This window comes from Ammospiza nelsoni, chromosome 14, assembly GCF_027579445.1.
Source record: "Ammospiza nelsoni isolate bAmmNel1 chromosome 14, bAmmNel1.pri, whole genome shotgun sequence".
In the NCBI taxonomy this organism is placed as follows: domain Eukaryota; kingdom Metazoa; phylum Chordata; class Aves; order Passeriformes; family Passerellidae; genus Ammospiza; species Ammospiza nelsoni.
The window spans coordinates 16,634,600-16,662,361 of NC_080646.1; the positions used below are offsets into that span (position 1 = coordinate 16,634,600).

The following is a 27,762-nucleotide window of genomic DNA, read 5'->3' on the forward strand; positions in this document are numbered from 1 at the left end:
TTCCCTCCCAGCACAGCCCAGCTGTGCTCCAGCTGTGCCAGAAGATGCAGCAGGGGCTGGATGATGGCAGCCCCATGAGGGCCAGCTCACACAGCTCTCTCACCCCACCACAGGCACAGCAATGCTGACTCAGGCCCTGCCCATTGTGTCCCTTCCCCAGAGCTGCTGCCCCACTGTTCCCTGCTCCACAGGCTCTCACCTCCCCTGCAGGTCCAGCCCTGCTCCATTCCCATCCCTCCACCCCAGTGCAGTGCACTGGCACTTGCCCAGTGCTTTATGCAAGCCTGGGTTTGGCAGTGACATTAACAGGCTCCCCTGAAACAGTGAGATTATGAGCTATACCCATCCAGCTACAGAAATACTAATTATTAGTAACTGTATGAGATAAATGGAAATATCAATGATGAAAGTCAATATTATTGCCTCCTTTGTTCCTGTTTGTTTTATTTGTAGATGAAAGGACCACTCAGGCCGTCTCCCCAGGATGTGGCCTGGAGCTGGAACAGCTCCTCTTGGCAAGCTCCTCCAGAGCTGTGCTCTGATAAGAAATCACACTGCACACATGCTTGCAAAAGGCTCTCTAAATCAGCAGCCCTCAAAAGCAGCCATTGTCTTTGATTGATTCATAAAACTGGAGCTGCTTCCATTCCCTGCTCCGGAGCCAGGCAAGAGAGGATTCAAGGAAGGGAGAAGGTGGAGTGTGGGTGGCAGTGATTAATTGTGGAACATGGCACGGCACTGGGAACGCTCCATGGCTTGGCTGGCTTTGATGTTCATGCCTTCATCCTCCTCACTTGGTGGTTTAGGCACCAAGATGGGAACCAAGGACCCCTCCCAGGCTCTGAGAGAGATTCTCAGGCAAGTCCCAGGGCCCTGCTGTGGCCAGGTGACCACTCACAACATCAACATTGCCTTAATCAGCAAGTCTGCTCCCTCTGCATGTTCTGACTCAGAGCTGCTGATTTTGGTGACAAGAGACTTTTTTTTTTTTTTTAAGCTCTATTAGCCTTGCAGAGCTAACAGACCTAAGAGCAAGTGAATGGGATACTAATTTTGGATTACACCTCACAGCACTGGGAGAGCACTTCCTAGAGCAGCCTGTCTCCACAGGCAAGCCACGTGCTCCCCACAGCCATGGGGGGCAGGACACAGCCAGGAGGGAGCCATGGGGTGCAGGGACATTATTCTTGTTCCTAGTATACCCTAATGTGTCACTAAACTGCCTCCATTCCCTCTCAAGCCCTGAGTCCATCACCAGCAAACATCCACAGGAACAAAGCAGCCCTCTGACTCCCAGCTCACCATCTCCAAGGTCAATGCAGTGATCACCTCCCTGCAGTGAATACAAACCATGCCAGCCCCTCAGTGCTAACCAGGACAAACACTCCTGCTGCCTCTCTCCATGTGCAGTGAGAGCAGGAGAAGTGGAAGCCTTGCAGGAGTAATTAGAACAGTCTTTAAAAAGCAGTCAGGCTATCCTAAATATTTCATGGAAGGTAATTTTATTTCTTTTTTAAAGCTGCTTTAAAACCCCTCCTTGCCCCTTGGAGCTTGTCAGGGTGCAATTAAGCAGAAAGTATCAAGGCATAAACCCAAAGAAACAAACTGCCATGCACACCCACCTCCACTCTCACTTCTTCCCTGTGGTTAACATTGATGTGACATCCCAAAGCTGTGTGTGCACACGATATCATCTCCCAGCCCAAGACAAGGGAGAGCTGCCTCAACTGCTAGAAAACCTCCCAGAGTAACAAACACAGTGCCCAGAGTCCTGCCACAAAGAGTCCCTGATGGTCCCCACCAAACCCTGAGCATCAGACCCTCTTGTAAGATCCCGCCAGTGGGCTCTGCAGAGCTGCTTGACATCCAGCAAATGGTGACAGCCACAGCAAATTTGCTGATGGTGACATCTAGCAAATGAACTCCAGGTGCCACCCTTGGGCAGGGCCCTCTGCCTGGCTTGGTAGATTTTTGCAAAATTAGAAATTATTTTTAATTAATTAATTTAATTAAGAATTATTTTTAACAAAAGAAAAAATCTCTTAATATCTTTGTCAGCCCTTGGAGGGAGATGTTTGAGAAGAAATCTGTTTTAATCCAGAGAGCCAGGTGGGAACCAGGTAAGGCACAGAGCAGAAATTCAGGGCTTGCCTTCGCCCTACTGGGGAGAAGAAACCAACCTTCCAGAAGATTCCACAGACAGCTCTCCCTGTGTGACACTCCTTCCTCTAGCCCAGTTCTCTCTCTCAGCTCTCCCAGTCCCACTGTTTAACCACAGCATTTGGGGCAGCTGAAGACAAGAGTGGTCCTGGTGTCCCCACTGTCCCTGGGACAGCCCCAACATTGCTGCCTGTCCTTCATGTTCCCCCAGCTTGTGAGGCTTTTGATGTAACCTTGACACCATAAACTTCATTTTCAATAGAATCCAAAACGTTCCACAGGGGCTTGGTGGAAACCCTGCTGCAAGCCCATGGCCACATCATCAGAGCTAGAGAGGACATGGGGGGTTTTTTGGGAGCATTTATGACACATGCAGTCAGAGAGGAAGAGAAACATCCCTCAGAAACCACAGCAGTTCAAAGATCTACTCAGAACACTAAAAATTCATGCATTAAAAACCCACTCAGGCTCAGAACTAAATAAAGCCTCTGACCACATCACCCAGCCCAAGGTTTGCAGGCTCCTTCAGGAGAGAGCTCCTGTGCCTGCTGGATGCTCAGGCTGAGATCCCTGCTCCCAGCACCACATCTGCTTCCCTCCAAGCTTCTGGGCAGGGCAGGGGTCTGTGGGGTGTTTGGGACCCCAGCTGTGCCTGGCTGCCCTCTTCTTGCACTGTTTAGTGGACAGAGCAGCCTGAGAAACCGGCCACACACCCATCTCCCTCATTATCCCAAATTCCCTAGGAAATAACTTTTCTCCTTTTCTCAAAGGAAAAAGCAGAAGGAAAACCAAAACCACCTCCTTTTCTATATACTGTTCTTAGGAAAAACCTTCAGTTTTTGCAAAGAGCACTCTGAAAGAAAAACACCCAAATCCAAACACAGAGCAGATGGTTCTTGGTGCTTATATTTTCAAGGAGGACTTTAACCAGCAAGATCATTTCCCAGCAGAATTTTAAGAGACAATCACTAAAAATAAATGCACTTCAGAGCTTGCTGTTGAAAAGGTATTTTCACAGAAAACTGCTATTTCCATGGTCCCTGTAGCTGCTCTGTCAGCCCTGACACCGTGGGAGCTCCTCCTTGGAGCATCTTTCACACACAGCTTCTCCCAGGGTCCAATGCACTCAGAGCACCTGTGGGAGCAGGGAGGGATGTCTGGGCTCATTCCTGATTACCATAAAACGGAAAACAGCAACAAGAAGCTACAAACACCTCCCTGCAAAGCTGGAAATGCCTTCCACAGGCTCCTCTCACACAGGAATGTGAGGCAAGGTAAGGACAGGTCCCTTTTTGCATGCACCAGGCTGAGCCTATGCAGCCTGCTCTTTGCTTTGAGCAAGGAGCAACATAAGGGAGAAATTACATATCTGAGTGTGAAAGAGTTCTGCCTCACTGTACTGATTCTCTTTTCCTGAACCAGGCATGGAGCAGCACCCCTGGGAGCCCCCAGTGAGCCCCTGTGCTCTGCCCAGGTAGGAGTGTCCCTACTCCTGTCAAACAGAGATCCCAGCACACTCCTCCATCTCCTACTACCTTGGACAACATCCAGCTTCAACAAACCCTCCCCCAGCTGTGGCAGATGAAAGATGCTTGAATCATCCTAATTTCTTTTTTTTTTTTTTTCATTAGGAAACCAAACTCTGCTCTTCACCGAGAGATCCTTTTTATTCTCTCTCGAGGACTGACATGCTGGGAAATTGCCTCAGCCCAGTCAGCTCTGATGTTTGCTGTCTCACGCATCTCCTGCATCAGGCTGACAGCTCCCAGAGCCAGCTGAGGCTGGGGATGTGCAGAACAAGCCCAAAGCTGCTCCTGTCTCTTTTAACTGTCCCGGCAAGAGCGTGGGGAGGAGCTGAGCCGGGGAAGCCGTGCAAGGAGAGCAGGGAGAACAGAGCAATCCCTAAAGGCAGCGCTTTTGGAGGACCCTCTTGCCCGCCCTCTCCTGGAGGATAAAACTGCTCCTGCCCGGCATTCCCGAGCTGTCCACCTGAATCACTCCACGTGGGCAGCTTTTGTCCCTCCCTGATGAAACACGAACTGGAGCAAACCCACACAATCCCTTTACAAAGCCCTTTCTCAAAAGCACCACCATCCAAATACTCGTTTTAGAGGTCTCTCCCCCTGGTAAAACACTCCCCTGAGCAGGCACGATGGACTGATTGACTGAACACCTCCCACCTGTCCCAGATTCCCAGCTGGAAGCCATCCCCACCAGCAGGGATGGGAGACAGGCACTCATCCGCCTCACCCCACCAGGAGGGATGGGAAGCCACCCCAGACTAAAGGGGAAGGAAAAAGCATTTTTACCACAATTTTGGCAATGGAAACCAGTCCAGCCCTGGACTCAGCACCACAAATGCACATGAGCACCACATGCAGCAAAGCTCTGAGCTCACCTACCTGGGTCAGATGAAGGCAGGATGCTGGGGGATCAGATGCCAGGTGTGCACTGGGCTTTGGCCTCTCCTCTGCTTTCCACTCATGCACTGTGAGCAAAAAGGAAACCAAAATTAGGGCTTTAAACCTGGCATTTGAGAGGCGAGCAGGAGAGAAATTAAAAAGCTGTGAATGCTTTTCCCTCTCAAAACCGAGCTCAGGGAAGCTCAATCTTCATCCAAGCTGATATTTAAAAGTGATAAATAAGGCTTTAACAGACAGAAAAACACAACTACCAAAATTTAGTGGCCCTGCTGCTGGAAGGCCCAAAATGAACTGCTTAAGAGAGCCATTTTCCCACGGAAATAGAGCAGGTCTGTACTTAGTAGAGCATTGATCTGCTGACAGCTACCAGGACAGATTTGGGCCAGAGCACTTGGGAATCATTTGCAGTGATCTCTGAAGAAGCACATGCATGCAAAACCCCTTGGAAAAACACTGTTGTAAGGCACTGCTGCAGCTGATTACAAGTCTAGATGTCACTCACTGGTCAGCACAAGCTGATGCTTCCTTCCAAAAGCCTCCCCAGGCAGGCTCAGCCCCTGGCTGCATCCCTGTTTCCCAGCCAAATGCTTCACAGAACCCAGGAACTGCAAAACATCACCAAAGAGCTGAGCTGCAAAAGGCTCTCACAGCTCAGGACCCCAGCAATGAGGCTCAAACTGGGGACACTGCACCCCACAGACCCAGGAGGCCTCTCCCACAGATGTGCTGGGGTTTGGAGATGCTGTGTTACAGCCAGAACACTGCCACAAGTCCTGGGGACAGCAGGCTGGGCCCTGAGAGATGCCAGGAGCTCAGTGCAGCTGAGCTGGCACAGGCTGGCAGCACTGGGGTGCCCCAGTTTACCCAGCCTGGGGCTCCCTCCCACTGCCACCACAGCTGAGATGTGCTGCAGGTAGGAGAGCTCAGCTGCAGCCCTCCTGCAGGTGGGGGAAGAAGTGCCCCACATTCACCCTCTCCCAGCACAGATTTTGCTGCTTCAGGAGATGAGGTCAAAGCAGGGGGATGCATTCCTCCTTTCTTGCCATAAAAAAACCCATTTCTTTGAGTCCTGAGCCACTCACAGACAGGGGGTAGAGGAGCCTCCAGGAGGTGTGAGCACTGCTGGAGGGGCTCCAGTCCCACATGGGACTCTGCCTGTCTGTCCTCCCAGCACAGGGACACAGTGCTGGGCTGGCCAGGAGCCTCTCCCTTGCCCACCAGCTTTCCTGGAGCAGTTATCACCCCCAAGATAACCCAGGAAAAGCTAAAGCATCAATTCCAGAGGTGCTGAGTGCTCTTGGCTCTCACTGGCTTCAAACCCAGGCTCACCATCAGAGCCCCCAGAGCAGCAGAGGACCTGGCAGACAGGTGGGCAGGGAGGGCACAGGTGAGGAGGAGGAGGAGGCAGAGCTTGCTCACCTGCCCAGCCCCTTCTGTGCACAGCTCCCGCACAGGCAGGATGTGTGACACCGGTTAATGGTGCTTTGGTTTTTTTGGGGGGTTATTTCTGTCTACTCCTCCTCAGGATCTCATACATAAGCAGATCTTACAAAAATCCCCACTGCTACCAAAAAAAGTCCATCTGTGTCAAAACGTGGAGCACAAATGCCTCTACTTGAGGGGAACAGAACCTGCCCAATCATGCTTCAAAGGACATCTGAGGTCCTAACACTGCTCAAGATCCTGCAGAAGGCATTGGAAAAATGGGAAATTACTTATATTTGGTTTATTTTTTGCTTTCACACATCACTTATTTTAAAAGACTAAAAACATGTTTATGAGTTTAACATATTTAAATGGATCAAAATCTGTTCAGCAAGGATGGAAAACAACTCTCCCACCCCAAACTTCTTGTGGGCTGGGACCTGCTTTTCAATCTTCCACCCACTGCAAATATTTCAGATCCAATTTTAAACTGAAATGCTGGGGACAGACTGGGGAGAGGACCCGTGTGGGGAACTGTGCCACTGCTCTCCTCACCACCCTGAGCACCCCTCACCTAAAGTCACTCAGGGACACCTGGGCAAGGGATCAGCTGGGAACAGGGGACAATAGAGGCATATGTGTGTGGGGACAGCATCCAGAGAAGATAAAAGGAGAAGCTTTCCTTCCTTCCTCCTCCTCCTCCATCAGCAGCTTTCCACAAGGAGGATCAATGCAGCCCACTCTAACTGCACCGTTGTTCCATTTTTAATTAATGAAAGAAAAAACTAATCATTGAATTAAACTTCTCATTACTCCAGCTGAATACCCTCTAAGTAAATTTAATTACTGTACGAATTGGGTTTCTCCCTGCCTGTTTCATTAGCCACTGATAAAGATGGAGGGAGGGGGGGAAAAGAGGGAGAAATGAAAACAGAGAAGGAGAATGGAAGGTGGGAAAGCCAGAGGGACACAATGCTGGAGTTTCAGGGGTTTCCAGTAAGGGCCTGGGGAAAGACTCTCCCAAAGTAGGGTAGAAGGATTCCCTCTGGGGTAAACCCACAGGGACAAGGTCCTGCCACTCACACCCTGGGGTCACAGCCCCCTGCAAAACAGCCAACAGATGTTTGGGCACAACCAGCTCCCCTCCAAACAAGGGCAGACACTGATTTCAGACCTGCAGCAACCGTGATCCCTTCTGATCTCACCCACCTCTGAACAGCCAGGTTTTTTCCTCTGCAACAAAGGCAGCAACCCCCAGCACTTCAGCAGGGAGCCAGTGCTGACAGAAGCATGGGAGCACGTGTGAGCAGATCCTGAACACCTGCTGTCCCACCATGCTCCCAGACACCTGCCTGCTGTGTTTGAGCCTTCCTGCTGGAGTGGGAGTCCTGCACAGCCAGGCTGTGGGCAGCCAGGATGTGCCAGCAGCACAGGAAATCAGCCCAGAAGCCTTCCTGCAGCCCCTCATGTTGCTGCACACATTTTGCTTATGGCATTATTTTGGGGTTTTCCTATTCTCCTTCTATGATTCAGCCTCCATTGCTCCTTCCTGACCCAGGGCATGAACCAGCACAGCCCCATCCAAGGAATCCAGCAGCCCCCACCAAGCACAGCCCCCTTCCAGCACTTTCCTCCACACCCAGCAGTTCTGTGGGGCTGGGAAGGGTCACATTTGGGGCAGACTGGGGTGGAGAGGGTGAGGAAAATGGAAAGCACAGCTGGTTTCTCCAGCTGGGAAGTGGAAGTGCTATCCAGGTGCCAGCCATGATGGGATTTGGGACAGGGGTCAGATCACCTCCTCCCTGCCATCAGGGGGCTGAGAGGAGCCCATGCAGCCCCACAGGGGCTTGATCTCCCCCACCCCAGTCCCTTCCTGCTCTCCTCCATCCCCAGAGTGATTTCTCCTGTTCAGAGTGCTACAAAAAGGTTCTGGGCAGACCAGAAGGTCCCTTCTGCTTCCCATTTATGTCCCCAAAGTGGGCTTTCCCAAAGAGCAGATGGGAAAGCAGCTAACAGGGAGGGAATGGCACTGGGTGAGACCCACCACTCACCTCTGGCACCCAGCACAGCTCTGGACCCTGGGGCCACCCCCAGAGCCTGGGAGGTGCTGGCTCCAGGTGGGCTCAGCACAGCACACTCTCCTCTCCAGCACGAGCTCTCTGCTGTAGCTAAAATTGGCTCCCACAGGCTTCTGCCATCACCAAAGTCATTGGTACAGCATGTTCTGCCACCACAGGCTCTTCCCAAGCTCCCACTCACAAACCCCCAACGCTGCCTGCCATGGGCCCCGCAGCTCCCACTCCCTCACACGCTTCTCTTTTGTCCTGGTGATTAAACAGAGAAAAGAAAGTCATTCAGGATGACCAAAGTAATTGTTATTTCTTTGCCAAATTTTAAAGCTGCAGTAATAATTTGGGGCTGAATGAAACATTTTGTTTGGGCTGAAGTGAAGCTTTCATTTTGTTTGTAGGTGGCTTCCCCTCCACCCTGGGAAAAAAAAAAAAAACCTAGAAAAAAATCAAAATGAAATGTCATCTTGAAACAGATGGCTGAAAGGTTTCATTTTGAAAATGTCAAAATCAAACTTTTCAGTGTTTCACTTTTTTTTTTTCCCAGCCAAAGCCACTTGCTAAATACAACCTGAATTCGTGAGCTGAGTCTGTTGACTGAAACCTGAATTTTTTTGGTGCATAAGCTGCTCCCTCTGAGCAGTTTTCTGCAGGCTGGCACAGGTGCCCCATGCTGTGACCCTGCTGCAGGCTGGGATGCACATGGAGTCAGCAGGAACAGTGCCCTGGAGCAGCCCTTCTGCAGGGGGTGTCCTGGGAAGGGAAAGCCAGAGGACTCACAAAGGGAAGCCAGAGGCCAGCACTCACCGTGGCAGCAGCTCTCTGCAGCTCCTCTGGGAGGGCACAGCCGGGCGCTGCAGCCCCGGGCACGAGGGACAGGGGGGTCCTGCCTGGCTCATGGGACCCAGCACCGAGCAGGGGGCACCTGGCTCAGCCCCAGACACACAGCCCTGCAAGACACGAGGAAGGGACAGCATCAGTGATACCTTGGGGTTTTGGTGTGCAGCTTTAGCTTTACTTTAAGTGTTACTGGGAGCTTTTCACAGGGTGGTGGAGACAAAACAATCCTGTTCCAGCTGGAGACTCCAGGACTGGAGACTCTTCAAACTTCAGGCCCAAAGCATGAACAATGTGACAAGAGGAGAGCAGGCAAGCAAGCAAGAAGGATGAAACTTCATCATTTGAAGCTGTTAATTGGACAGTTAACTCCTATATGGAAATGGACTGAAACTTATAAAAATGTGAGATCTCATGACCAAGCTCCGTTTTGCTTCCATCTTGGAGCCATCTGGGCACTGCCAGGGTGTGCCCTTTGGGGGCACTTCAGTAAATCTCCACTTTATTCCCCTTAACTCCATCCAGCCTCTGCTCCAGCTCCTTAGGGCATCAGCAGCAGTGCCCAAGGATCTGCCCTCTCCCCCAGAGACTGCTCACTGCCACCCCCAGCCAGTGCTCCCTGCAGGGAGCCCAGCCCATGGCACAATGGCCTTTGCCCATCTTGCTCCAGGAGGGACAATGTCCATCCCTGAACTGGTCCAAAGCACATCCCAGGGATGAGGTCTCACAAGCAGCTTGGTGCTGCTCAGATCTTACCAACAGCAGATCCCACAGCCTCTCTGCATGCCCTGGGTCCCCACAAGTGCCTTGTGCCAGCACTGCTGCCAGGTGACTCTGTCCCCATGCAGATGTCTGGGTGACAATGTGACAATGGAGGGCAACCACACACAAGGCTCCCACTCAGGAATCAGGCTTTGATTGCCAAGTTCAACAGCCCAAGAGTTTTCAAGCACATTGCAGCACCTCTAAATTCTGCCTTGAATTTTGGGCCTTGACACACAGAAGGGCATTGGAAACACTTTAAATCTGCTATTGATTCCCAAAGAGTGACAAGATTCTCAGGGTACACTGGCAGGAGCACAACAGGCCAGATTCATAAGGGTGGTCTCAAAAAAAACCACCCCAAACCTTTAATCCAACACAAAATCAGTTATAAAAATCTGATTTATGCTCCACAAGAAGCTGGATAAGGAAATCACATGCCACAAAACCGTATAAAAGCAGGAGTAGACACCTAAATCCCAACTCCAACAGAGCTCAGGTTAGAAACCTGTAGGTTCGTTTCCTTTTCCCTTTCACTTCTGGCTCAGCTCAGGAGCAGCAGCAGAGGTGCAGCAGGACCCTCACCCTTCCAGCACGATCACACACCACAAAATCCCAAGGCTGGTGTTGGAAAACCTGTTTGTAGGAGATCACCAGCCTGATAGCTCCCTGAAAGAGGATTAGATGGAGCTTAGACTAAGCATCTCAGCAGTATCAACGCATAAGAAGATGCTCAGCCACTGCCACTAAGGTAACATGGAGATGGATTTATCCACTGAGAGGGAAAATCTTCCTTCTGAGAGCCTCTCTCATCCCAGAGAGGGCAATTTGCCGGGTCCTCAGTTCCATGGCCACAGGGGCAGGGCAGGCAGGAGCCTGCTGGATGGACTCACGTGGAACAAGAGGCAGACTGGCTCCAAAACCAAGCCTCCTCCCAAGTTCAGGGGGTGGCAATCGGAAATTAAGCCCATCTGTTCCTAAAACATTGCACTAGTGGAGAGGTAAGGAGGCTGAGAATCTGAGCTCCAAAGAAACTAAAAACAGAGAGACAGAGCTGCCTCTCAGGGGAAGGATGCTGCCTCAGGCTCACCACTGCAATGAGTTTGGAGATCTCAACTAAATCTCTTTAGTTTAGGGAGCAAGGGAGGTGCTGGCAGCACCATGTGGGTCCCCTGCACCAGCTCACCCTGGTGAAGGGAGAGATGAGGCAGCTGAAAGGCCCCAAACCTCATGGAAAAACTACAGAGAAGGGAAAAGAGATTAGATATTAGGGAGGAATCCTTCCCTGTGAGGGTGGGGAGGCCCTGGCACAGGCTGCCCAGAGCAGCTGTGGCTGCCCCATCCCTGAAGTGCCCAAGGCCAGCCTGCACAGGGCTTGGAGTGTCCTGGTCTAGTGGAAGGTGTCTCTGCCCATGGCAGGGGGTTGTCCTTGAAGGTCCCTTCCAACCCAAAACACTCTGTGATTCCATGAAGGGAAACTGAGGCAGGCACCAGGGTTTGAGGAGCTGCCACAGCCAAACCCATCAGCAACAATTCTGGCCTGGAAAACTGCCTTTGTCATATGGAATGGTTTCACAAAGAGTATCAAGTACACCATCAGCATCAAAGCAGCCAGGTTTTATGTGTTTGAAAGGAAACATTGCCTTTTTTCCCTCCCTCTGAGCCCACTTTTCATTGTAAGTCCCCTCATTTCTTTTCTACCCCAATCTAAACCAACTCTGCTGTCAAGTCCTTGCATTTCTATCACGTTCACTCAAATAATTTCAAACCAAATCTCCACGTTTTCCTCTTCTCCCTTGAAACAATGATGCTAAACCATTTTTCTGCCCAGTTCCTGCTAAAAGCCAGGCCAGCAGGGTGTTGGCTGGGAGCAGAGGCATGGGAAGTAGCAGCCAGGTGGGACTCGGAAGCGTTGCCTCCAAAATCACCTCTTGGTTCCAAGGATGTTCCCAAAAGTAATTTTGTGCAGATCCTTTATCCCTGAGAGATGGAAATAACAAGGGAGCAGAATTGGATCAGGCATGGGGAGACAGAAGGATATTTAACAAGCAATCCCAAGCAGCACTCAGGTTACCCAGGGTCAGAACAGGGCAGGAGTACCTGGTTTCTCCTGCTTCAAGTAGTAAAAATTCATATTTAGCAAAGAGTATTTATGAGTATTGAGGGGGAAAAAAAACCCACATACCACAGGGAATAACAAGGCTTTCGTGTGGCTGGTAGCTGAACAGAATAAATCTATCCACTGGGTATAAATTGGTTAAGTAAAAAATCCCTCTCAACTGGAATATTTTGCAAGGAAAATGGCAACAAAACAAAAAGAAAGAGAACTCTGAACCCTCATTTCTCTCCTCAAGGTCAGAGCTGTTATCCTCTTTCATGAAGGAGAAAAAAATCACCTTTCACTGGGAAGTTTAGCCAAAAGAATTGAAACATTTGGGATGTGAGTGCATTACTGCCTGAACTGCCCAGCTGGACTAAACTAAATCTCTATTTTACAGGGAGTTATCTTTCAAGAGCATGTGGTGGGGAGGCTGAGGCACCCAGGGTAAAGGAGACAGCAGCCTCTGGGACTACAGCAGTCAAGGAGAGCTCTGTGTGTCAGAGCTCAGGATCTAGAGCCTCTCTGGTTATTATGCAGAGGCTGTGCTAAGGTTGCTGCTTTAGTGCACTGCAGGCACTAAATTAAGGGGACATTTACAACCCACAATGCAGAAGCAGCTGCTGAAGGTGGCCATGGTGAGTGACTTCACCTCTGGGTGAAAGGCTCTTTGACAGAAATATCAGGCACAAGGAATTGAGTCCTTCTGTCCCCTCAGTGCCCTGGCCAGCAATGCCAGCACATCTCTGGGCACCTGTGGCAGGTGGGGACCAGGAGCAGCCTGCTCTGCCCAGTGCCAGCCAGGGGGGTGAGACTGCCCTGTTTGGAGGGGATGCAGAGCCCACAAAACACTGAAGCTTGGCCCAGCTAGCAGAGTTCTCATGCAACAAATGCACCATCACCACCAGGGCAGCACTCCGAGGGATCTGCTCCCCAAATAAACTCCCAGACCAATCCCAGCCCAGAGTGTGCATGGCACAGACCAGCAAGGCAGAGCTGCCTACAGCATCAAGCAGTTTCTGGTGGCAAAACAAGTTCTGGCCTTTTTAACTGCACTTGATGGCCAAGCAGGCTGGGGCTGCCAAAAAGGGGGTGACACATGGTGACAGCTCCTGTGGCTCCTCCTGGGAGCAGTCAGCACTGCTCCTTCCCTCCTCCCACACCCATGCCAAGCCCAGCTCACCAGGGCTTTCCACTCAGCACTGCTCCTTCCTCCTCCTCCTCCTTTCAATTTCAGCCCAGGCCAAAACCCAGTGTGCTGGCACAGATGAGCCAGCCCTGCCCTGTGCTCCCCCTCTTCCATGGCACTGTGGAAGTACCCAGCTTGTTTCTTGATGGAAATCATCAGGAGCTTTTCCTTGCAGGTCCAGGGACGTCCTGTACTGTGCTCAGCCATGCAGGGAAGGGGGTGGCTCTTGGTGGGAGCTGGCACAGACCTGTTCCCGCCCAAGGCAGCACCTCCTGGAAGGGGCCAGGGGAAGGGGAAGTAGAAGAAGAGCAGAGATGATCTGACAGACATGCAAAAAGATGAGGAGAAAAGGATTCACTGGGAATGGATCTCAAGGTCACAGCACACACCTTCTGTTGAGGATTCCACCTGCTGCACTAGGGCTGCAATTGGGAGCAGAGGGAGCAGCAGCAAAGGGTGGGAGCACACCCACAAACACAAGCAGGGCACTTCAGGGTGCGGGGCCCCAGGGAAACTGGCCATCCAGAAAGCACAAGTAGTATCATGCTGACAACCCTGCAGCTCCTTTTGAGAAAGTTAACTGAATGAACATTTACACCTAAATCCCTCCAAACACTAGGGTTTCCTGCCTGTAGGGACTTACAGCCACTATAACCACTCCTGTTTGCTTGGAGGTGCCATGTGTTGGGGAGATTTGAACTTTCAGGCACCAGGAGCAACCCAGGCAGTGTCCATGAGCCTCTGTGCAATCGGGCAGTGACACCCCACAGAGGTGTGCCACTCTGGGAGCACCCCTTACTCAAAGGGATTACTCCAAAGAGCCCAGCTAGGAACAGATGGGAGCCTCCTGGAGACCTCTGCTGCCTGCCAGCAGAGTCAAGACCCTGCAGCTTCCCTGTCTTTGGGAACCACATGCCCAGAGCTGCTACACTCGACAAAGCAATCAGCCAGGGACAAGTTCTGGCTTCTGTTCCAGAGCAGGTCAGACCACAGCCATAAATCTGCTCCTCTGGCCTTTAAATGTGCAACAGGTAGAATTCAGAGGTCTTGAACTCCTCTGATAGATGAGCCCTGAGCCTGGAGGGCTGCCCAGAGCACGGGATCCTGCCATCTCAACCCAAAGCCTCCAGGTGAGCACGTTGCAGGGTGAGCATCCGATGAGCCACGGGGAAGCCAAAGTCACAGCCAAGGCCAGTGACAGGAATAGAATTGGCTCAGACTGAGCAAATGTAACTTTCCATCACTTTGCAATCAGCCATCCATCCTGGAGGCCAGCTGGCTGCCATGTCAGAGCACCTCCCATCCATTTCAACTGTCCTAAGAATGCCAATGCTACACAAGACTAGCTCAAGAAGAGTTGGGAGAGTTATTATCCAAAGCCAGGTGGCTGGACCTGACCCAAATCTTAGGCAAGTGATTAGAATGATTGGCATTTTTTTGGAAAGCAAACTGCTGTGCTGTACCTGCCATCTATCTTCAGAAAACTATTAACTGCACAATCACCAAACCAAGCACACTTGTAAGGCTATGAAAGTGCCTGCAGACTGATGAGGCTCATCCTCACCTGCAGCTCTGGGACCAGCCCCCCCTGTATGCTCCAAAAATGGGCTGCAGGATCAGGGATGGGCCACTGAGTGATGGGGATGAGTGTGGAATTGCTGGACTGGGATGACTTTCACCCTGTGGGTGATGTGTTGAGTCTATTCTGGCTGGGAACAGATTGTCACCAAACTGCCTTTGCTGAAGATCTGGAGTCAGGTCTCATCCAGGCCCCTCTGCTGCAATGGGACACTGCAGCACCACCAGCCAGCAAGGTGCTGTTCTCCCCCTTTGACTACACATGCCAAAAATAGTCTGTTTTCTCTCAGAGCCAAGGACACTAAAAGCAGCAACATTTCCAGGTGAGCAGAGCACAAGAGCAGCCACTGAATGACACCAAGCAGCTCCTCCCAGGGCACACATCCCCTGCTATGCTGTCCCCACTCCAGGGCAGGGTCAGGAGCAGGGAATGCTGATCCCAGGCTCACTGGGGTGTCAGCCCAGCTTTCCTGCATGCCAGGGCAGGGGGCTGCCCATTCTGGTTCAACACCAGAACCCCAAACTCAGCTGGTTCAGGTTTGAAACCTGAATCCAACTCCAAAATTACAGATGAAGGGAATGAAGAGAACAACAAGCCCTATTCAATGAATCAGAGCACATCCAGCACCCCACATCTCTTGCTTCAGTTTGAACCACTGAATCACCCAAAGGATGAGCAGCCCAGGATTTACAGACTGGGGACATTGTGTGGACTCAGGGTTATCTTGCATGTCCTTGTTCCTGGAGATTCCACTACCCAAGAGCCCTTCAGAAACTCAGGGAGGTCACACAGGTTTATGTCCTGCTCATCCCCAGCCATGCCAAATGCTCAGCTGGGGCTCCAGCACAGGAGCTGCCAAACCTGCTGCACCAAGAGGTTGAACTGTGCTTAGATGGGGATCCCAAACAGGGTAAAATCTGCATTTAATACCTATTATCCTAACATCTTCCCATCTGTCCACATCCCTCACATGCCTGTAACTGCAGCATGCCAGGGCTGCCTCATATCAATGGCACTTTAATTTCATCATTCCCAACTTATTTAGAGCAATTAGGAGGCAATGAGCACACGCCAGGGGCCAGGATGCACTTGAATAGCATCCAAGGGTTACCACAGTATCACAGGAGACTTTCAGATGGAATTATCATCCTGGAAAAGAACTTAAATAAAAAGGAAGGCAGTCCCCAGAGGGAGGATAAGGTTCTTCTTGGTCCGACAGGTCCCTTTTTAATTTGAAATCAACTGACAATTATAAAGAGGTGATATTCCTCATTTAATTAGTGAAGAGACAGCCTCTCAGGTTGGAAGACAGAGATAGATGCTTTGCCAGGGCAACTGGCTGAAGAAAGGATCAGGGGAGCAAGGCTGGGATTCCTGCAAGGGCAATTGCCTAATCCCACTTCAGACAAGCAGGTTTTGCTGTTGACTTTTCTGGGAAAAAAGGGAAAAACCTGAGCCATTTTGGAAACTCTGGTTGGAAAGGCGAGGCAAAAAGTGAGCTGTTTCTCCCTAGTGATTTCTGGGTTTCTCCCTAGTGATTTCTGCTGGGTGCTGGGAGCGACCCACAAAGCCAATGCCCACCAAGCAAGCTACCAAAAAAAGCCAGCCAGCCTGCAGCCTGGCTTCCCAGTGGCCCCATTTCATGGAAGGCAGGTGAAGTGCCAAAGGAGGGGACAGCTCCTCACTTCTGATTTAGCCACAAGCCCACACTCCTCCCTCACAGGCTCTTTAAATGCCTGCCTGTGTGAGGAAAGCAGTGGCCTATTTTCCTGTGAGCAGCTCCACCTCGAGCACAGCGCTCAGGTCTTATTTAGGATGCTTCAGACACATCCGGAGGGACTCTGGGAACAGTCTGTGGAAAGAGAAGACTGAGTGGGCAACCTGAGTCACTTCATTGCTTACAGAAGTGTACACAAGCATCTTCCATTTGAGCAAAGCCCAGCACAGCTCTGCTGGCTCTGGGGACCAGAGGGAAGTGCATCTTCTCCAGCAGAATGGCTGCACAGCACCTTTCCCACCCAGGCTCACAGAAAGAGGGATCATCCCCACAGCTCCAGCCCAAACCTCTGATCATGGCAATCCCTCCGCAGCACCAGAGGAGCTGGGAGCTGCTCTAATCTGCTCTGATGGTGAGCTCTGCAGAGGAGATTACCTTCCTCCTGAGGAGGAAGCAGCACAAGGCTGGCAGGGGTGAGGTGCAGTGCACATGCCCTCGAGGGATATTTTTACAGCTGGCTGTAAAACTCAGCTCTGAGCCCCTTGCCAAAGAGCCTGACTCAAGCAGAGAAATCAACCCAGCCCCATCTCCTGCATGTGGGGAGGAGGAGACAAGCACAGGAGTAACTGGAGACCCCAGACAGAACACAGCCAGCCTTTACCCTGAGCCCTGGCCCCAAGGAAGTCACTTTGAGCTGTCAAACACCTCTGCAGAGCCCCCAGAAGCTGGAGCTGAGAAGGATTGTGCTGAGGCAAAGCCATACCCTGCCATGGGGAGCCCCTACGTTACTTTTCCTCCTCAGTGCAGGTAAATGGTGCTGTTTGGGCTCTGAAAGCTCAAAAGCCCTGCTCACCTACCCAGAGGCACAGCCCAGCTCACACAGGTGTGCTCAGCATCCTCCCAGTGCAGCTCTGCTTTCATCCAGGACAGGAGAGCAGCCATGGGCTCCCACCCTGCCTCACTTTTCTCTTCAGGCTGGTTCACAACAGCACCCTGCAATGTCTGCCTGCCTGGGCAGCCTCAGCCAGCTCAGAATAAAGCTCCTCTCATAACTGCTGCAAGATGCCAAAGGCTCCTGCTTCTGCCCTGCAGCAACCAACAGCACTCCAACCTCTTTCCATTCATTTCCCGAGGGATAAAAGCCACTAAGTGACATCCAGCACAGGCAGGATCATCTCACAGGACTGCTGATGCTGTCAGCAACCACATGCACAGCAGCTCCCTGGGGCAGCAGGGAAGGGAGCTCGTGGGAATCCATGGAAAGTGCCAAAATATGAACTGCTAATAAGATGTATTTTCAAATATCACCACATTATGATCTATTGATCTCACACTAGAAACTTGACTTTTTCTGTGTAACATTAATTTATGTCACTTGCACATTCTGGGAACAGCAGATTGAATGAGTGCCATTACACTAAAATTAGGTACTGCAGTTATTAAGTGCCAGGGGCCCAAATTGCTGAGGTGCCAATCCAGAATAACAGCACCCCTACAACCCAGAGGGAGCACCCACCCACAGGGGAGCCCCAGCCCCAGTGCTGAGTGTGGGACAGGGGCACAAGGGCACAGAACAGGTTTTGCTCTTGGCCAGCAGCCCTGCCAAAATGGGCACAGGGAGGAACAAGAGCCAAATCCTGCCCTGAAGCAGGGGAATGCCAGGCAAGGCAGTGTTTCCAACCCCATCCAACACTCAGCTAAGGCCTGGTGACACCTCCTAGGCTGGCTAAAGCCCCACAGAGCACCTGCAGCTCCTCACAGAGGTGATCTGAAACCCAGCAGCCCAATTCTGGTAGGAACTCTAGAAACAAGTTGTCAAGCAGAAGGTTTTCACAATAGCTGAAAATGCTCCAGTGGGACTTTGGCCAAATATTTTGCTCCCTTTTAAAACAGGGCCAATCCACAGCCATTTCTAATGATCCCACTGCCTGCTTTTCAGAGTGCTCACAGAGACAAGTTATTACCTTTAGACCACTATATCAAGGCTGAGAGCATCAAGTGGGGAAGATGATGGGCTTGGAGAGGAAGAACATCCTTCCTTTGCTCCACTTGAGCTGCTGATGGGTGTGCCAGAGCTCTCTAAATGACATTACAATAGTGCTGCATAGAAGCAATAAAGCCCTAAAACACCCCATTACATATTTACTGAACTACACATCACACAGACTGTCCCCAGGACAGCACACCAGCACTTGGAATAACAAAGCCAAGGGCTGTAAAAAGCACCAGGCTGGGCAGACAGCCCCAGTGCCCACAGCTGGGGTCAGGGCACACAATCCTGAACAATCCAACCATCACATCTAACCAAAGAAAGCATACAAAGCACTGTCTCCTCTGCCAGAAACCTGCCCAAGTCACAACTGCTGAGCACAGAGTCTGCAGAAGAATCAGCATCCAGGGTGAGACCTGCTGCTGTGCCAGTGCTCAGTCCTGGCACCAACATGCACTTTCCCCCTGCTGCTCTGGTTTCACTCCCAGAACTTAAATTTTTACTGTTAAGCTCAATGAGTTGTCATTTCCAAATGCCTCCTGCCTACAGGAAAGGGGGCTGCACAAAGTGCTCTTTGGGATTTCCCAGCAGCCAGCACTGGGGCACAGGGCTGTCACAAAGCCCTCAGTGTTGCATTGTCAGGACAACTTTGGTAAGGTGAAATGGTGTGATGGCTTTTAAAAGACCTTTTTCTCCCTCTGCTCCTGGCACCTGGCATATGGCAAGATCACAGGCCTTGCTCTGCCACCACAGAGGCCATCAGAGGCACCTTGGCTGGAGAGGTGAGGTCTCCCCCAGCCAGCAGCCTGTGGCAGAGGACAAGCTGACAGATGTGTTGGGACAGAGCTGAGGACTAAAAGGGGTCAGAGACAGGGAGGGGAGACTCCCCTTGGTGCTAACTCTGGAGAAATGGAGTCAGTTTGGGAACTTTTGGATGCATGTTCCCCACAAGGCACAGGTTGGCTAAATCAGCACAGCTTTGCATGAGAGCTTTGCCCTTGTTAGCAAGGAGGAGGGGCACAGGAAAGCCACAGCTGACTCAGAATGCACTCTGAGCTGCTGGCAATTAGGGATGCACCCTGAGCCCCAGCAAGTGCTCTCACAAGGTCTGTGCTCCCTGCCTGTGACACCTGAGGCACAGATCCAGAGCACAACACCAAAACAACCTCAAACAGGCCCCTGGCACTCTGCTCGCTGCTGCTGGAACCATGGCAGGAGCCTGCCAGCAATGCCAGAGAACACCCTGACCACAGGCTCACCCCTCCCTCCACAGAGGTGCAAGCAAAGCCCAAGTTCTGAAGGCTCCTTCTGTACAAGGGTTTCTCCAGCCCTTCCTGCAGAGGTGCAGCCAATGTGCCAACCCACAGAGGCCCTGGCACAGCTGGAAAGCTCAGCCCTGCTCCAGGAGCACATGCAATGCAGCCCCCAGCCAGCTGCAAGCCCACAGCGCCTGCAGCACACTCAGGCACACAGAACTGTAACACCCGAGAAGTTTGGTGAGTTATTGTGTCCCCACCAAATAGCTCTGACCTTTTCAATATTCCATATTTTTATTGGCTGCCCATTTCCCCCCAATCCCCACAGGCTCATTAGACAGCGAGCAGCTCCACAGCCAATGCTATTGCACGACACTGAAAAGGTCAGAGACATGGAGGCTGAGAGAGCCCTCTCCAGAGGGTGCTTGGAGCAGGACAGGAACACTCCTCAGCCAACACAAGCTGCACACCCACCAGCACCTGCTGCCCAGGGACCCTTCGAGGCACAGCTCCTGCTGCAGGGGTCCTGGGGATGCACCACACCCATCCTGCTCCCAAACACAGCACCTGCTGCAAGGGGACCTGGCCACCCTGGCACAGAGCCTCCAGTAAAACCTCCTGTGACAAGAAAGCACAAGGCAGGGCTGTGTTCCTACAGCACAGAGAGCAGCAGGAAGGCTGCAGAAATGCCCTGACTGCTGCCACAGCCCTGAGGCTGCTGCTTAGGTAGGGGAAGCACAGAGATGATTTTCCAGAGCCTCTGGCGCACACACACACAGGACAGAGAAGGCAGCTACCTGAGGTGATTATTAGCCATCTTTGGTGGATGTGAAAAATGCATATTTTACAACTGGCTTTTTACAAATATTAACATGAATATTATATGTGCTATGTTAGAAAGTTATTCTGTCTTAATTTTCTTAAGTAGTGTGCTAAATATAGTTTTATAACATAATGTTAAAATAGAAACTATATATGTGGAATAGTTTTTTAAGAAAGGAATGAGGTACTCGCACCAGATAGCAGCCACAGGACACCTAAATCTGTCAGAGAAAGAGAATTTATTGCTCCATTATCAGAAGAAATCAACTTCTTCCCACCTTGCTCAGCCCTGAAGATGCCATTAGGATTAAGAGGAAGAAGCTGACACTGACCAGACAAAATCCTGTGTTTGAATGGAATTTATGCATCATATATGAGGTGTATGAATATGCAACAGGCTGTTGTTTTTAAGGGTTAATCCTCTGTTAATGTGTGTCCTTTTTCAGGCTCGTGCTGCCCAGAAAGAGGTACCCAGACATCCATAACTCTTTGTTTCTATTGTCTCATATTGTCCTAATCCAAATTGTCCAAATTATTATTACTCTAATTATACTGCTATTTTTATAAACATTTTATTAGTATTAAACTTTTACAATTTTAAAAATAAGTGATTAGCGTTTTTCACAGTAGATGTAAGAGGAGACTGTGAGTCCAGGCCTCCCTCAAGGCATTCAGGGGAATGAAAGGAAAAACCAGCCCTGCTGGCAGCTTGCAGCAGCAGGGACAGCACACAGTGTCCTCCCAGCCTTTTCTCAACCCCTATCCAGCAAAGCCACCTTACACAAAATAAAGCAGGATTCCCCCTCTGTGTAACACTGGCACTCCCTCTGCCTGCTCCCCAGGCAATGGGGAGCCCCACAAGTTAACCCTTCTCACAGACAGAGGCTCCAACAGCAGGAGCTCCCCTCCTGTGGGGCCAACACTCACCAGCTGGCAGCAGAAAGGTGTCCCCAGAGCAGCAGAGTATAGTGCTGGCTGTCCTGTCAGGAAGGGCAGCCCAGGAGCAGAGGTGCCCTCTGTGATGGGGCACATGCCCATGGCTCCAGAAACAACAGGAGGAGGTGGGAGCTCAGCCAGGTCCCCCAAGAGCAAAAAACGAGGCCCCAAAATGCACAGGCTGGAGCCCAAGAACACACATCCACCTACCATGGAGCTCTGGAAGAGAGTGAAGGGGGCCAGTCCTGAGGTTAAATAGGGCTCTGAGCAGGTGTGGGTGATTAGGGCAATTAGGGCAACCGCAGCTGTGAACAATTAGCTTGACTCGTGCCAGCTGAGCTCTCTGTCCTGAGCTTCTCTGTAAATACCAAAACACACCCAAAAAAGACCCCGACCCAGAGGCAGAAATAATAAAAGACAGAAATAAAGAAGCAATAGCCAGAAACACCCCAGGAGAGAACAGGAGAAGGAGGCAGAGCTACCCAGTGGGGGAAGCCCTGAGGATGAACACCAGGGGTTAACACTGCAACATCTTCAGAAGAAGGGAATATATCACTGCTCTGGCAACACTACTCAGAATTTTCTAAAATAATGTTACATTTCTTTTTTTTCTTTTTTAAAAAAATGGATCTGGGCAAAAGAGTGCCTTGACATTAGTGACAGATGGCAACGAAAAATTTTTGTTTGGAAAAAAAAAGATCTTCATTTGAGTCACACATATGCAGAAAGGAAAAAAACTTAACCCCTCCAGAGATGAGCTGTATCATGCCAGCAAAGAACCAAATTCCAACAGACATCAGGGACACACCCCTGCCCTTCACATCACTAGAGACCACAGGTGGAAGGAGCAGAGATGGGTCTGCCCAACAAAAAAGGTGTTTTTCTGCTCCCTGGAAGATGGTGAAGGCCAACCCTCAGCCCTCCCTGTCACACCAGATGGTTTTGCTTGGGAAAGTTGTCATCCCTCAGCTGTGACGGTGGCATGTCCCAGGAGCCACATCATCACCTTCTTGGCTGCACTTGGCCAAGCCCAGCCCTGAGTGCAGGGACCACAGATGTAGAGAATACATTGTTGAAGGAATTGATATTGTTAGGAAAATTAACCCACAAACACCAGAGGTTTATGTCTAAAAAGGAGACAGAAGAGTCCTTTGATTTTATTCCAATAAAGGGAGAGGCCATGGGGAATTCCCCTGGGGCCTCTCCAATTTTTGGAGGACACAGCCTCCTTTTTATCCTAATTTCCCATATTTCCCTTCTCTCTTTCCCCATTGGCTGAGGTACTTGAGAGGTTCAGACTTCCTGATACCAAAGATTTCCCTCTAATGTATAACCCTCCCTTTTAATTTTTAACTCTTATGGAATTTAGGGGATTTTCTTCCCCATTGTTTCTTTCATCTTTCAATGTCTAATTTCATTTATCAGCAAACCTAAAGATTATTTATAAAAGCAAATATCTTTTTCCATTCACCAATCAGTGTACTCCTTCCCATTGTTTCTTTTATCTCCCAGTGCTGGTTTTATCTACCAGCAGACCCAATATAAATATAAAGTTCATTGTTGAAGAAGTTAATATAAAGCTCCAATGTTAGTTGAATGTTCCATAGTTATGTCAATCCCTCTTAGGTGATTGTTCAATATTCTATAGTTGTGTAAGATCCCCCTTACTTGTTAGATGTTTGTGGTTATGTGAATCCCCACTGCTCCCACTCTCATCTAAGATGGCAAACCACCCGAGACCATGGAGGAGATTACATCACCTAATAAACAAATGTGAAACTCCCATAAGACTTAGCAGAAAAGGATTACCTAGAGAAAACCCCTACAACAATGAACAACCATGCAAATAAAGAATTGAAACAACACCTGTAACCAGAGAGAATGTAAGACAACATCAAAGACCCTAGTCAGAACTTTTCACCTTCGTCACCCAGAGAGGAATAGTGGATTTGTCTTTCCAAACAAGCTGTGGGTCTGCTGGTAGATAAAACTAGCACTGGGAGATAAAAGAAACAATGGGAAGGATTCTGATTGATGAATGGAAAAAGATATCTGCTTTTACAAATAAACTTTAGGTTTGCTGATAAATGAAATTAGACATTGAAAGATGAAAGAAACAATGGGGAAGAAAAACCCCTAAATTCCATAAGAGTTAAAAATTAAAAGGGAGGGTTATACATTAGAGGGAAATCTTTGGTATCAGGCATATCAGGGAGTCTGTACCTCTCAAGTACCTCAGCCAATGGGGAAAAAAACCCTTAATTCCGTAAGAATTAAAAATTTAAAGGGAGGGTTATACATTAGAGGGAAATCTTTGGTATCAGGTGTTCTGGAAAGTCTGTACCTGTCAAGTACCTCAGAGATGGGGAAAGATAGAAGGGAAATGTGTCTGGGAAATTGGGATAAAAAGGAGGCTGCATCCTCCAAAAATCTGAGAGACCCCAGGGGAATGCCCCATGGCCTCTCCCTTTATTCGAATAAAGCCAAAAAGGACTCCTCTGTGTCCTTTTTGGACATAAACCTCTGGTGTTTGTGGATTAATTTTCCTAACAACCCTAACCAGAGCAGGCCAGGAGCAGTATAAGGACTAGGATCTGAAACCAACAGGCCAGAAGACCCAGCTCCACCAGGCCAGACCCTCGATGCCATGTTGGGAGCAGCACTGGTGAGTGCACACCCCCATGGATACCCCGCCTCGAGTGTTTCCAATAAAGCTGGAATCACAAAGCTGCTCACATGCCGTTCATAGCAACAGAGGCTCTCTGAGAACATCCACAGTGAGAGCATTGCTGACACTGCACACACCCAGAGCTTCAGAGACAACTCCTGGGGAAGATGGGCTTTGCCTTGGGAAGCAGAGCCCCGTGAGCAGCTGTGTTTGCCCGGGGAAGGCATGGAGAAAGGAGGGGAGAGGGGCAGGGGGAGGGCCAGGATGAGGAGCACGCAGGGGAGGGAATTACAAAATGTTTGCCCTTGTGGCGAAAACGGCTGGAGATGATCTCCCACTGCTCCTGTTTTGACAGCCCAAACGCACTTGCTCGCACAATATCTCAGTCTCGTTAAAGGTAATTACAGTTCTTCCTGTGTAATGAGATGGTTTTTAAAGGCCATTCAAAAGAAATTTTCTATAATGAGGTTAAGGGTTTTATGGTGTTATACATCAAGGGAGCTGGTAATTGGTCGGATCCAGGCAGCATCCTGAAGCAGGGAGATAGGAGGTTCTGTGAATAATAGGCTAGCACAGAGTGCAGAGTCTCCAAAATGTTTTGGTTCTGCAGAGGAGGGAGAACAGAAATGAAAGAAGGAGGAAAGAGAGAAAGGAAAAGGCAGAGAGATGCTTCTGGCTCCTGCAGGACTGCAGTGGCTGCTTCCATCTTGTGCTGGGTGGGTTCTGAGGAGCTTCATGAGAGGAGAAGGTGCAGTGTGTGTTTCCTGGCTGGGAATTGCTGCCCTGCTGGCTGGCACTGGGTGGCAGTGGGACAGGGCAGGGCTGTGAGATCTGGCTGATGCAGACCTGCAGCCACCCACTCCATCTGGAGAATGTGACCATGCAGGGATGTCCCTGCTGCACACAGAACATGGCTGAGGTGGGCACAATACCATGTGGGTGGGGTGTAGCTCCTGCCTCTTACTTCCCTCCAACAAACCCTGTGCAGGAAAAACCCTTCCACAACCTGTGCAGGAAAAATCCCCTGCAGACAGCAGACCTGTCTGCCAGCCCTGAGATCAAAGCCTTTCCCTGCTGGATTGCTCCTCGGTTATTACTGCTATGGCTGCTGCTTCCGCTCCCTCCTGTCTCCTCTGTTCTTCCAGGGCCTCCCAGCAGCAGGATCATTATTCCAGGGCATTTAGCAGCAGCTCCCCAGCGTAGCTGCTGAAGGCCTGCAGCATTTCTCCATATTTAGAAGCAGCTGATGGTGGCTCAGACACTGCTGTGGGTGAACAACAGGGAGCTGAGCTGGAAGAGTGGCTATTTTGGTGCCACCCCCAGCCCAAGAGCCCCAGGCAACAGCAACTCCACAGCAAAGCTTCTTCCCTTGGGATCCTCAGGCCACTTGAACTCACTGGAGTGGCATCAGAGAGACAAGTACCTGAACTCTGGGCAGCTTGAGTGCTCCTCTGATTGAAAAATCGGCCTGCAGACGTGCAGAGGTTCACCCACCACTCGTGCTGGTGACACTGGAGTGGTTGCACATGTGTGCTGGAGATGGCAGGGCAGGATGCTCTTTGCATCACTGCCACCTTCCCTGGGAGGACTGCTGCTGAGGGGATCCTGACTGAGCCCCAACTTCCCCTAAAACTAAATGTGCTGTTCCTGCATAGCTGAACCTCCAGTGAACTTCAAAAGGGATTTGAATAGGGCTCTGTTTGTTTTTCTTTTCCCAAGGGTTACCTGCCTGTACCACCACTGCAGAGTCCATAACTTGCCCACAGCCAGGCTGAAGCCCACGACTGTGATCTCATGTCACAGTGGGGCAGTGGACCTGACTTCCCAAGGCATGGACTGACTCCAGGACGTGGTGCTGTAGCTGAAGCCCTCTGAAAACCTGTCACAGCTGGAGGTGGGAATTTGTGGGCAAATCCTGCAACATTCTGAGCAGATGCAACTTGCAGTGCTGCAATGTGCTCTGGGACTCAGAGCCCTAATTTGGCTCTGTGGCCTTATTCCAGTCGGAACTTCCCCGTACTTTTTGCCCCCACCTACTACTGTAAATGGCACAAAAACTGCTGGACTCTTAGAAAACAGTTTTTAATGGCTGGAACTCCCACCTCATGCTTGGCTGAGGCCACTGGCAGAGGTTGGAGCAGGAGAACCTCTGGTGGCCTCATCAGCAGACACAGTGGAGGGTGTGTAAGGAATCCCACATTCCATTTCCAAAGTGAAAGTCCCATGTTTGAGCACCCACAAACTCCATCTGGGAAACAAGAGCAGGAAGCCTCCCAAGCCCTTGGTTTGAAATCACACTAAAAGAGCATTTTGCAGATGCCACCAGTCGTGGGTAACATTCATTACTCGCCTTACTCTGCCTGAGGAGTTGCATTTAATATCCTGCCTATTTATGTTTTTTAAAGACCAATTAAATATTAAAAGCATTTATCAAGTTTAACGCTGCAGTGAGTCCAGCAGCACGGGTGCCAGTGATGCCAGCGCTTGTGGTTTCTGTGGAGAGCTGCAAGTGGAGTCATGGAGCTGTTCTGCTCCATGGCAGGGACACCTGTGTCCCAGGAGGGGACACTGGAGTGCTCCAGGTCTCTGCACAGAGAGCTGGAAAAGTCCAGGAAGTGCCCACTCTCAGAATGCATCCCCACCTAGGCTCTGAAGCTCCTTGTCATGTACCTAAACCTTCCTCCACTCTGCTCTGGAAACCTGAAATCACAGTGGCTGGTTTGGGAATTTGTCAGCTCACTGTGTTTTCAGCAGTAAATACCAGTTTGTTGAAATTCAAAGCCTCTCAAAAAAGGATCAATTGTGACAAATTATCCGCTTCACAAAAATCCTGGGAAAAGGCTCAAAAAGTCAAAATGTCCCATTTTTGACACATTTGAAATAAGAAAGAATCAATTTTTAGGTTAATAAATCTTAGATAATTTATAGTTTGCAAAAAAGAACTAGAAACGAAAAGCAACTATCAAAATGTTTTGAAAGCATATTTAAAAACCCTTATTCAGTGGAATCAAAAGGAGGGCTTTCAAGATTTTTTTATTCTTTTATTGATATTAGAATTTTTCATCTCTGATGCTGGTGGGAACTCACTTCTTTTCTATCTCAGGAGCTGCAGGGGTGGGGAGATGCTTCCTGAGCTACTTCTGGCCTCACTCACATGGCCTCAGTAGGATTGTGGCTGTTACTGCCTTTACCAGATGCTGGAGGCTCCAGGTGAGCTTCTCTGCTCAGTCCCACTCAGAGAGCCAGCCCTGGTGGGGGTGAGGGAGGGCCACCAGATCAGCTGTCACTGTCACCACATGCTGATGGCAAGGCAGGGTGCCATGGAGCCCTGGGTGTCCCTCTGCTCCCCTCAGCAGGCACTGAGCTTCTGGAAGCGGAGCAGATGATGGTGCTGAGTAGGGGGCAGATAAGCGGAATGCTTTCCTTGCCCCCTCTGGTTGTCTCCCTGGATCTGCAGCATCAGACCCCATGTTAGAAAGAAAGACCAAACTCTTGGGCAGCATAAAACCTTCAGGTCTAGGAAAATGCTGTCCTGGTCACCACCCCTGTGTCTGTGCTGGGTTGTAAGATGTGGTTTGGGGTGTGTATTCTACTTCCCATCTGTTAGAGGTGGGCAGTTCTCTTCTGTCCATTGGGCAGTTTTCTTTATCTCTTCCATGACCCATACTGCCTCCAGGAGATATCTTCTGTTATTGGGCCATTAATTATTAATTATCTCCTGTTCATGGCCAGTGAGTGTCCCTGCATGGCTGATCAAATTCCATCATCCCATGGGGAGATGCTCTGCCCAGGGGAGGAGCCAAGCATTCCTACCTGGATCCAATCTGAGGT

The 27,762-nt window shown here is 50.3% G+C and overlaps 1 protein-coding gene across 1 annotated transcript in view; it reads right to left on the reverse strand.

The window, feature by feature from the left end:
- Window positions 1-27,762, reverse strand: part of LINGO1 (leucine rich repeat and Ig domain containing 1) — a 128,710-nt gene that overhangs the window by 53,247 nt on the left and 47,701 nt on the right. The window contains exons 3-4 of the mRNA XM_059482478.1: window positions 8,885-9,027; window positions 4,563-4,648 (exon numbers count right to left, since the gene is read on the reverse strand). The gene's annotated coding sequence lies outside the window, so the exon portion shown is untranslated. The remainder of the gene's footprint in view (window positions 1-4,562; window positions 4,649-8,884; window positions 9,028-27,762) is intronic.